Genomic DNA, 12,951 nt, shown 5'->3' on the forward strand with positions numbered 1-12,951 from the left:
GCAATCCTGCCACATAATGAGAGATAATATCAGCTGGTTTAACTGATGGCCTATAAAAAGGTGTCTCATTTTCAACGTGCCACAAAAGAAACCGCTCTATGAATAAAACCAGTGAGCTGTCTCAAGACCTTTGCAGCCCTTTTGTTGAAAAACATACCGTTTACATTGGTAACAGAAGAATTTCTAAACTACTAAAGGTTCTAGTGAGCACCGTTATGGTCATATTCTAGAGGTGGAAAGAACATTAATTAACCATAAACCAGCCACGACCAGGTGCTCCCTGCAAGATTTCAGACAGAGTGAAAAGAATTATCTGACATGTTGTCCAAGAAACAAAGTCATGGAGAGAGCTACAGAAAGACCTGGATCAGCAGGCTTTTGTACAAAGCATTACATTTCAGTAAGTGTGTTAAATACTTTTTTCCGGTGTAATTTCTCATTATTACACATAATTTGTGGAAATCTATGGTTTGATTTATTTCCCTGTGTGGATTGGATGGGTTGCTACCGATATCTGGTGAGAATTGCATGTCGATAGCACCTTTAGAAATATATTTACTTAATAAAATGGTGACATGTTCAATACCAAGTGGTTTATCTTAATAAATTATTTTAGGAGCTAGTTTAAACAATATACTTGATAATTCAGTGGTGCAAATAATGTGTTGATTACAAGTATTGTACAAGCCAGCGACAGTCCAGGAAAACCATTTGTTTTCTTCCTGAACACTGGAGATTGCTATCCATTTGAAAAAAACCATGCAGAATATCGTAGTTACTCACCGATAACGGTATTTCTCTGATCCCATGACGGCACCACGGAGAGAGAGGGATCCGCCCTCAGGGACAGGAAACCCACAGGTTAAAAAGGCGGGACCTCTCCTCCACCTCAGTTTGTTTTATAGATCCTTGACAGGACTTCACCTGTAACTTAAGTAGTTATTTACACACACAGAAAGTCTTTCAAGTCATCGTTTATCATCATTATATTGTTATTAAAAAATTTTTTTTTTTCCCCACCGCGTGGCTAAGCATTAATGGCTAACTAGAAGTGTGCACACCCATATGTGAAGGGAGGGAATATACGGGTGCCGTCATGGGATCAGAGAAATACCGTTATCGGTGAGTAACTACGATATTCTCTTACTCCCATGACGGCACCACGGAGAGAATTTCATAGGATGTGAGTTTTAGGGTGGGATTACTGCCTCCAGAACCCTTCTCCCGAAGGTTAAGTCTGAAGAGGAAGATAGGTCAAGCTGGTAGTGCTTAAAGAAAGTAGAGGAAGAGGACCAAGTGGCTGCTCTACATATCTGGTCAAGTGATGATCCAGCTCGCTCTGCCCAAGAGGTCGCCACCGATCTGGTTGAATGAGCCTTAATTCCTTCTGGAGTGGCTTCCTTGGATGAGGCGTATGACAGGGCAATGGCGTCCCACATCCATCTTGCCAACGTGGCTGTTGATGCTTTGTGTCCTTTGTTTGGCCCCTGAAAATAGACAAACAGAGACCTCCCTTTCCTACACTCCTTCATGGCTGATATATATTGGGTGAGACATCTCTTCACATCCAGTGTGTGCAAGGTTTTTCCCCTTTTTATTTATTTATTTATATATATATTTTTTTTTTTTGGGGTTTGGACAAAAACATGGTAAGGATATCTCCTGGGATCTATGGAAGCGTGATGCCACTTTAGGAAGGGAGGATGGATCAGTTTTAAAGACTACACGGTCCTTTTATATCTGGTTTAGAGGCAGATAAGCTGATAGAGCCTGTAAGTCACTGATCCTGCAAGCCGAGGTTAGTGCTAACAGAAGGAAGGTTTTCAGGGAAACTATTTTTAAGGAAGCCTGTGATAAGGGTTCAAAAGGCGCTTTGGTTAGTGCAGAAGGTACTACGTTCAGATCCCAGGAAGCGTAGTATGACGTACAACTGGCCTAGATCTAGTTAAAGCTTTATCGAACCTTTTAATCTAGTGTTCCCTTCCCAGTCACAGTTATAAAGGGCGCCCAATGCTGCGACTTGAACTTTTAGAGTTCTCGTTGCCAAGCCTTTCTCTAATCCTTTTTGGAGGAATTCTAGTATTCCCTGAACTGGGGTCTCTCCCGATAAGCTGATACCTGAATTAGAGAGGAATCTTTTCCAGACTTTGCCATACGCACTGGTAGTTACTCGATTCCTACTGGTTAACAGAGTTCAGACTAAATTTGGAGAAAAACCCTTTCCTGGTCAAAAGTTCCCTCTCAAATTCCAGGCTGCCATATGCAAGTTTTTTTTTTTTTTTTTTTTACTTGTGGATGGTTTATTGGCCCCTGGCGCAGAAGATTCGGGATATCTGGGAGGACCCAAGGGTCTGTTACCGACATTAGGCGTAGCCATGGGAACCGCGTTCTTTTTGGCCAAAAGAAAAAGGGCTATCATGATCATCTTTGCTCTGTCGTCCTGGAATTTCCCCAGGACTAATGGAATCAATGCTATCGGGGGAAAGGCGTATGTTATTTGGAAATTACAGGGAATTAGAAAGGCGTCTAGGGTCACTGGATTCCCCCGTGGATCTATTGGACAGAATTTCTCGGTTTTCTGGTTTTGACTGTTCTCGAATAGATCTATATCCGGGGTCCCCCAACGGTCCACTATGTGATTAAATATTTGCTGGTTTAATTCCCTGTTTTAGCTGTGTTCTGCTAAGAAATCTGCTGTCTGATTTTCTGACCCTTTGATAAGAAGGGCTGTTAGGGAGGATAGGTTGGATTCTGCTTGTAACAGAATGGATTTCGTTACTTCCATCAGGGATTGGGACCTCGTACCCCCCTGGTGATTCAAATACGCCACTACCGTCCTGTTGTCTGTCAGTACCCTTAAGTGATGGGAACGGAGGGGAACTAAGAAATGGTCTAGCGCGTATTTACTGCCAAAAAACTCTTTCATGTTTGAAGTGAAGAGCTTTCCCCCTCTGACCATGGGCCCTGGGCAATTTGATCTTTTAAGTGAGCTCCCCAACCCCATGGAATTGCATCCGTGGTGAGGGTTACTGAGACCGGCCATATCCATGGAACCCCCCTGGCGAGATTGGTCGAGTCTATCCACCAGGCTAGGGAAGTCATTGTTTGCGAGGAGATTTTCAAGCGCTTTTCTAAATCTCCCTCTAGGTGGGATTTCCCACTGGAGATCTCTGGAATGATACTGAGCCCCCTGGATCGCCGGGATGCAGGCTGTCATCGATCCTAATATAGACATTGCTTTCCTTAAAGAAATGACTGGAGAATGTTATAAGTGCTCCACCAATTGTGTCATGTTGGAAATTTTTAACTCTGTTAGACGACTCTCGTTTTTTTTTTTTTTTTTAGTCTATTATTGTCCCCCAGTACTGCTGTACTTGTGTTGGGATAATTTTGGATATCTCTAGGTTCAAAAACCAACCCAGATTTGATAGGGCTGTCGTCACTTTGTCCGACTGCTGATTGCAATGGAGAGAGGATCTGCCCATCACTGGGAGGTCGTCCAGATAAGGAACAATTAACCCATCTTGTTCCCTTATGTGAGCCATCACTTCTGCCATTAATTTTGTAAACACCCTCGGGGCTATGGCAAGACCAAAGGGGAGAGCTTTGAATTGATAATGCCTCAATTCCCCTTGCATCACTACCGCCACTCTGAGATATTTTCGGTGATCCGGATGGATCGGCACATGGTAGTATGCATCCTTTAGGTCTATTACAGTCATAAAGCAAGACAGATGAAGGGTTCTGACACATGATTTTATTGTTTCCATCTTGAAGCTGTCTATCACAAGGTATTTGTTTAAGTTCTTCAGGTTTATTATTGTCCTGAAAGTTCCATCTGGCTTTGTCCATAGAAAAAGAGGGGAGTAGAAACCTGTTGTCCCCTCCTGCTGTGGGACCTCCTGTAGGACGTTCTTTAAAAAGGAGACTGTAGACTTACTTTTGAATGGCCAGCTATTTGATCTCTGATTCCCTCTGTGGTGTTGCGACAAATTGATGATGTGGCATCGTATGGAAATTCAACTTCAGACCCGTCTTGATTATGTTTACTGATTTTTTTTATTTTTTTCCGAATTGGTGAAAGTATGTCAGTCTCCCTCCTACCTGAGGCGCACCTTCATTGGGGCCGCTTATTATCCTGTTTGTTAAACATGAAGCCTCTGCCTTTAAATCTCTTATCCTCCCATCCTCAACCTTGAAAAGGGCCGTCTATAAGACTGATTGGGAAAACCTAGGAAGGCTTTTTTTTTTTTTTTCTTGTCCACAGCTTTTCCAAGAATATCATCCAGGGTGGGCCCGAATAAAAATTCGCCCTGACATGGTATGGAGCATAGCTGGCCTTAGTTTGTAGATCACCTGGCCAGCACTTCAGTCATAGCGCTCTATTTGCTGCGTTTGAGAATGAGGCTGATATTGCTGTCAGTCTCACTGAATTTATGGAGGAGTTCGCTATACATGCTGCGGCTCCCCTCATTACTGACACCGAGACTAGTATAGATTCTCTTGAAGTCTTATCTTTTAATTGGGTCTCCAGGTGATCTAGTCATGCTCTGGCAGTACATGTAGCAGCTATCCCGGGATTTAAACCCCCGCTAGCTGCTTCCCAGGAGCCTTTTTTAAGAAGATGTCGGCCCTTTTATTCATAGGGTCTTTGAGAGTTCCTATGCTTTCAAAGGGCAATGCAAAAAATTATTATTTTTTTTTTTTTAGAGGTCTTCGCAATTGCGACATCTAATTTTGGTCAAATAGGTATTTTCTCTTAGGTGTTAACAGACTTTTTTTTATCTGGCCTTTACCACTCCTTTTTTATTAGGGCCCAAATCTTTTATTTAACAGGAACGCCCTGCGATTCCTTTGTTCTAGTCCGTCAAACATAAGATTCCACCCTTTGAGGATGCAAAGGAGGACGTAGAGCTATCTGAACTATACTTAACGCTAGACTCCTGGGATTTATGTCTGGCCTTGCGTTTCTTTTACCTATTGTGTTCTCTATGCATGTCGCAGTTTCTTTACCCAGGTAGCGGGTAAATTTGTGGAGCAAAGTGGGCACACTTTATGTTTGATTTTCGATGTGCCTTTCCACAATGAATCCCTATTTGGAATATATACATTCACGGAGGTCACTTACCCTCCTAATGTGGGGGAGATACCGGTTCTGGTGTTTGGGGAAGCTTCCTCCATTTGAACCGTTGATTTTCTCCCGGATCCGCTGGAGCCTCTGCTGCATTGGGATCCCGAGTTGTGGCATTGCACAGGTCCGCCCTGCTGTTGCGGTCTCCGCTGCAGGTGATGGCGCTGCTGCGGGCGTTTCTTCTGCGGGGATTGCAGTTTCCTCTGCTAGCTGCCTAGCGTTCTTCTTCTTCCGCTTTCATATTGTAGCACACAGCACAAAGCAGCATCCGGATTCCCAGAGGTGCCCTGCGCCGACCCGGAAATGACCCCCACACATGCGCCGCCAGCCCCAGGCGCGCGCGTGCTCCTGTCGGCTCCCAGGAGGGACGGAAGCCTTGCAGCAGCCACCGCTGCTGTCTCCTGTTGGCGCTTCCTGCTGGTGACCGCCACCACCTCCTCCCAGGACCCTAAGCCGGCGGTAACATACCAGGTAGCCGCCGCTACCTATTACCAGCTGCTGCTGCTGAAGGAAAGAGGCAGACTGGTGTCCTCTTCACTGCCTCTTCCCTGCACATTCGTACAAGGCCCGCCGACCCCGGATTGTGCCTTCAGGGAGAACCTCCACCTACGACCGCAGCAGGGCCGCCCGCTGCCTGAATTCGGCCAGATGGTCCCCGGTATCCCGCGACGTCAGGTAACTGTGGGTTCCCAGTCAGGGACAGGAAACCGAACTGAGGTGGAGGAGAGGTCCCGCCTTTTTAACCTGTGGGTTTCCTGTCCCTGAGGGCGGATCCCTCTCTCTCCGTGGTGCCGTCATGGGAGTAAGAGAAAAGTAAATAAATGCAAGCATTTTTTTTTAATTTGTGTAACATATAGGAATGTTCTGGCTTGATTTCTTGTGGGACTAAACTGCTTTTTGGTCGGAACTATTTTGAGGTACACAATATTTTGATCAGTTTGAATTCCACCTTATTTGGGGAAGGTATGGTGAAAAAAACCCTGGAAATTATGGCATTTTTTGTTATCAACTTCACCAAATGGAAAAGATATTATAGTTTTCAATGTTTCTGACTCTTCGGAAAGGGGCCCAATCTCCTACGAAGCCCTGCTTGTGGAATAGGAGTTCTGAGTAGAGCCCCAGCAGCAACAAAAGGGACCCCTTGCTTGTATCTAACAATTTAGATGTCACAGCTGCTATTGACCAAAGCAGCCCAAAGTTTTAATTGCAAAAGATTGGCAGAAATGACTGGCACCTAATCACAGTAAGAAAGGAATGAAAGTACAGTAATTTGTAGTCATGATACAAAAAAATGGTTAGAAAATACCCCCACAGATCTTATGGTTGTTCTTGGAATGTTTCTGCTATTACAGGATGTAAAGTACCGTATTATGGGATTGCTATTTATGCAGAGCCTTTATATTTGAGTAAAAAAAATAAAACACAGGAAAAACAAGACCAAAAGTTATGGCAATATTTGTGCACCAGGTGCTGCTCTGTATCTTGGACAAGTGGCCATTCATATAGTACATGTACGGTTTAAGTTGCCAATTAAAAAAGGGGTCTTAATTGATATCCTTTTGTAAAAGTTGATGCAGATAGACCATGGGCTGTATATAGGGTAGATCATAGAAAATACACACTAGAAGCCTTGCAAGAAGGAAAAGAAAACAAACAAACAAACCACACACATCATCTTTAGCTTTGCTGTCAGTTTATGATAATACACAATGCAGGCAATTAATTACAGTAGAAAAGTTACAGAAAAGTCCACTCAAAGAAAAGCCATATATAACATTATATACACGGAGGCAGAATTAAAATACATATATTTACAGCTCACAGGAATACTGAAAGTCACACCACAATAAGGACAACCATGAAAACAATGCCAACTGCCTAATGGCTACGTAAACTGGCCAAATGTGGACATTTATTTAGCTTTTTTCCAGAAATGATAGCACCAGCACTCAGAGTGTATTCATACTGTTAGTTCCTCCATCCTATTTAAAGGAATATTCCCAAGACAGCAAGTCAGTGTCATAGTGATGACTTACAGATTGGTGGGGGTTCAACTGCTCTGAAATGCATCGTCAACGTGCCATCGCCGGCAGTGCCATAAGCTGCAAATAGATAGGCAGTATGTGTGTGCAACCAGGGCTGTGAAGCCAGAGTCGGTGTCCATTTGGTGGAGTTGGTATAAAATGAACCAAAAATCTATCATAAATTGGGTACAGTAGTACAATGCAGGATATGAATATTTTTTCCTAAGAATTTGGGAAAGTTATGAAATGTCCTATAAATGTCTGTTCTGTTCCAGATTTAAGGAGCTAGACTTTTAGGTGAGATGAATCTGTGCTGCACTTTATGTGACCAGTGCTGTGGAATCGGAGGTCTGGCTTACCAATTCCACAGAGAGCATCCACCTTTCCATTTCAAAGTCTCATTCTTAGGATCAGTGGGTCTCCTATTTGTCAGACCCCCATAATCAGCAAGTTATTACCTATCTTATCGATAAGATGATAACTTGCAATCTTAAGGTACATTCACACTCTTTCCAACGAGGACTGCGATCCGTGACGTTGCAGCGTCCTGGATAGCGATCTCGTTGTGTTTGACACGCAGCAGCGATCTGGATCTCGCTGTGCCATCGCTGGTCGTAGCTAGAAGTCCGGAACTTTATTTGGTCGTCAGGTTGGCTTGATTCGTCATGTTTGACACCAAAAGCAACGATGCCTGCAATGGTTTTTCATGGAGCAACAACCAGCGAGAACGATAAGTACGTCACTGGATCGTTCCTGCATCGTTCAGCTGTTGCCGGTGTTTGACATCTCCTAGCGACCTAAACAGCGACGCTGCAGCGATCGGCTCGTTGTCTATATCGCTGCAGCGTCGCTAAATGTGACGGTACCTTTAGGGCTTGTTCATACATTGTCTGCCACAAGAAGCGTCTTACTGTACCTGCAAAGTGAATGAGATTTCTGAATGTCATGATTTGAAGAAGTTTCAAAGGAAAAGAACAATTCTTTGTGTTTTTCACCCGAACTAATGAGAATAAACACTCTAAAATCTGTGCATATTTTACTTAAGGTACCTTCACACTAAACGACGCTGCAGCGATCCAGACAACGATCTGGATCGCTGCAGCGTCGCTGTTTGGTCGCTGGAGAGCTGTCACACAGACAGCTCTCCAGCGACCAACGATGCCGGTAACCAGGGTAAACATCGGGTTACTAAGCGCAGGGCCGAGCTTAATAACCCGATGTTTACCCTGGTTACCATCCTAAAAGTAAAAAAAAACCAAACGCTTCATACTTACCTTCCGCTGTCTGTCCCCGGCGCTGTGCTTCTCTGTACTGGCTGTGAGCACAGCGGCCGGAAAGCAGAGCGGTGACGTCACCGCTCTGCTTTCCGGCCGCTGTGTTCACAGTGAGTGCAGGAAAGCAGAGCTCCGGAGGACAGACAGCAGAAGGCAAGTATGTAGCGTTTGTTTTTTTTACTTTTAGCATGGTAACCAGGGTAAACATCGGGTTACTAAGCGCGGCCCTGCGCTTAGTAACCCGATGTTTACCCTGGTTACCAGCGAAGACATCGCTGAATCGGTGTCACACACGCCGATTCAGCGATGTCCCCTGGAGAGCCAGCGACCAAATAAAGTTCTGGCCTTCTAGCCCCGACCAGCGACATCACAGCAGGATTCTGATCGCTGCTGTGTGTCAAACTAAACGATATCGCTAGCCAGGACGCTGCAACGTCACGGATCGCTAGCGATATCGTTTAGTGTGAAGGTACCTTTAGTCTTTTTCTTGCCAACAGAAATTTTTGGTGCAGAAAGGTCTGCTGCAAATCCTTAAATGTGTGCACATACCCCTTGGGAATAACCCTTTATCATGGATTCCAGTAATTTGTATCCTAGAATTTATCCCTTCATATTTGCAATTTCCCAGCATTCCTTGTTGGCCTAACATCTGAAAGTGCATGTCCTGGTGACCTGACTCACAGAAAGTCTAGTCTATGTTATTGAGCTGTGTATAACCGCACTGATTTCTGTGTACGTTATATAGTAATAGAGCCACAAATTAGTGCTGGGGACCTGGTTGGACTAACCTGCATGTTCCACGTTATCCTGTAATGAATCTCCTGCTGTTAAAATGCTGATTGTAGTGAAACAGGAACACAGCCCACTAAGTGACATCACTTTAATCAGGGACTCGGCTGCTATTACATGGTGCTCCCAAATTACATAGCAATAATCTGCTGCCAGATTCCCTTTAAACATTATATATGTGGCCATTTATTTAGGATTGTATTTTCATGGTGGTGCTTTTTTTTTTTAGCTTTAAAAAGCCCTGAGTATATAAAAATTAGACATTCATAAAAAATTTATATATTTTACATAATTCTAAAAGTGGTACATAAAAATCTCCAAAGTTTTCTAAATAGATGAGAGGTGAGAATTCCTTGCTGCTGCAGTATAGGACAGGGAAGAAGTTGCATTTAGGCTGTGTGCACACGTTGCTGATTTTTCGCGTTTTTTTCGCTATAAAACCACAAAAAAAAAAAAAAACAGCATACATTATGCATCCCATCATTTAGAATGAATTCCGCAATTTTTGTGCACATGATGCGTTTTTTTTCCGCAAAAAAACGCATTGCGGTAAAAATTGCAGCATGTTCTTTAATTTTGTAGATTTCCCACTATATAATGCATTGGGAAATGTCCGGAAAAATCCGCAAAAAAAAAACCGCACCAAAAACACGCAAAAAACGCATGCAGATTTCTTGCAGAAAATTTCAGGTTTTTCTCAGACAATTTCTGCAAGAAATCCTGAACGTGTGCACATAGCCTTACATTACAATGTCTGAAATCCCAATAAATTCCTTAAGTGTGTGGTATTGATTTAATCCACCAAGCACAGATTATTTACAGATCTTAACCAGTTTCCAATCAGACAATTCTCCTCTTTTTCCTATAGCCATAACTTTGTTTTTTTTTTTTTTATATTCCTGTTCAAATATATAAGGGCTTGCTTTTTGAATGACACTATTCATTTTACCGTCCATACTATATCGTGGTGAAAAAAATATAAATTTGAAGAAAAAAAAAATTTAGTGTCACTCACGACTCGTAACATTGTTTTTTTATGTCCTGAGCTGACTTTTATTGATAGCATTTTGGTATAAATATGACATTTTGAGGCCTAGTGTTTTTTTTGCTGTCTTGCAGCAACCCAAAGGAAAAAGACAAAAAAAGAAAAAGTTACAGCATTTTGATTTTTTTCTCATTATGATGTTTACCAAGTGGGCTCATTCATTTTATATCTTGATATAGATCAGACTTGCAGATCTAGAGATAACTGGAAAACAAGTTTTTAAAAAGTTATTGAACCCGTGGATCATCCGACTGCTTGTACCACAGGCTGGTCTCCATAGGAGTACGATCAGGACAGGCATGGGGTTCTTCAATAGACCCCTGGCTGTCGTGATGGGTGGGTAACTATTATCGCTTAAAATGACACCGCAAGGCTACAAATGCCGCTGCCGTCAGCTGGGGGCAGAGCTCGGCTACAAACACGGAGACCGGGACCTGCATATGACGTAGTTGTCATGTGTTGGAAAGAGTTAAAACAGTGACTTTTCCGTACCATAATCTATAAAATGTTGGAACAATAAAACGGGGGAAAAAATATTGAAAATTTTTAAATGGTTTAATGTTTTATGAGCACTGTGTGACAAGCAAATTAGGCACACAATGAGAATGGCTTTGCAACTCTTTAGCATGCTTTGTATTTTATATTTTGATTTTTTTTTTTTTTTTAAACATTCCTAAAGCATATTACAGTATCAGAAATCTATGGGACAAATCTGCCACATCTGAAATATACAGTACAGATCAAAAGTTTGGACACCTTTTCATTTAAAGATTTTTCTGTATTTTCATGACTATGAAAATTGTAAATTCACACTGAAGGCATCAAAACTATGAATTAACACATGTGGAATTATATACTTAACAAAAAAGTGTGAAACAACTGAAATTATGTCTTATATTCTAGGTTCTTCAAAGTAGCCACCTTTTGCTTTGATGACTGCTTTGCACTCTTGGCATTCTCTTGATGAGCTTCAAGAGGTAGTCACCGGGAATGGTTTTCACTTCACAGGTGTGCCCTGTCAGGTTTAATGAGGGGGATTTCTTGCATTATAAATGGGGTTGGGACCATCAGTTGTGTTGTGCAGAAGTCTGGTGGATACACAGCTGATAGTCCTACTGAATAGATTGTTAGAATTTGTATTACGGCAAGAAAAAAGCAGCTAAGAAAAACGAGTGGCCATCATTACTTTAAGAAATGAAGGTCAGTCAGTCCGAAAAATTGGGAAAACTTTGAAAGTGCCCCAAGTGCAGTTGCAAAAACCTTCAAGCGCTACAAAGAAACTGGCTCACATGAGGACTGCCCCAAGAAAGGAAGACAAAGAGTCACCTCTGCTTCTGAGAATAAGTTTATCCGAGTCACCAGCCTCAGAAATCGCAGGTTAACAGCAGCTCAGATTAGAGACCAGTCAATGCCACACAGAGTTCTAGTAGCAGACACATCTCTACAACAACTGTTAAGAGGAGACTTTGTGCAGCAGACCTTCATGGTAAAATAGCTGCTAGGAAACCACTGCTAAGGACAGGCAACAAGCAGAAGTGACTAGTTGGGGCTAAAGAACACAAGGAATGAACATTAGACCAGTGGAAATCTGTGCTTTGGTCTGATGAGTCCAAATTTGAGATCTTTGGTTCCAACCACCGTGTCTTTGTGCGACGCAGAAAAAGTGAACGGATGGACTCTGCATGCCTGGTTCCCACCGTGAAGCATGGAGGAGGAGGTGTGATGATGTGGGGGTACTTTGCTTGTGACACTGTTGGGGATTTATTCAAAGTTGAAGGCCTACTGAACCAGCATGGCTACCACAGCATCTTGCAGCGGCATGCTATTCCATCCGGTTTGCGTTTAGTTGGACCATCATTTATTTTTCAACAGGACAATGACCCCAAACACACCTCCAGGCTGTGTAAGGGCTATTTGACCAAGGAGGAGAGTGATGGGGTGCTACGCCAGATGACCTGGCCTCCACAGTCACCAGACCTGAACCCAATCGAGATGGTTTGGGGTGAGCAGAACCGCAGAGTGAAGGCAAAAGGGCCAACCAGTGCTAAGCATCTCTGGGAACTCCTTCAAGATTGTTGGAAGACCATTCCCGGTGACTACCTCTTGCAGCTCATCAAGAGAATGCCAAGAGTGTGCAAAGCAGTCATCAAAGCAAAAGGTGGCTACTTTGAAGAACCTAGAATATAAGACATATTTTCAGTTGTTTCACACTTTTGTTAAGTATATAATTCCACATGTGTTAATTCATAGTTTTGATGCCTTCAGTGTGAATTTACAATTTTCATAGTAATGAAAATACAGAAAAATCTTTAAATGAGATGGTGTGTCCAAACTTTTGGCTGTACTGTATGCCAACATGTCACAAGTTTCATATTGTAGATTGCACTAGAAGACTGAAGAGGAGAAATCTATATATGACCTGTTGTACAAGTCAATTATGGGAGAGAGTATCTACTGGCAATTTCTATACATAGTGTCTATGGAGTACAAAAGGATTGCAGAAGATTAAAAAGTTTTGTGCCTCTCACATTTCACTTATATTTGGTATCTATTTAAATAATTAAAAGTGAATAGCAAAAGACGATATACAAAGTCCACGGATCTTGCACATTAAGTGTGGCCACAACTACTAACATTTCAATTTGAAATCATTTGGACTCTGACCAATCTAGAAGTAATCACCTATCT

Source organism: Ranitomeya imitator, chromosome 1 (genome assembly GCF_032444005.1).
Source record: "Ranitomeya imitator isolate aRanImi1 chromosome 1, aRanImi1.pri, whole genome shotgun sequence".
NCBI lineage: Eukaryota > Metazoa > Chordata > Amphibia > Anura > Dendrobatidae > Ranitomeya > Ranitomeya imitator.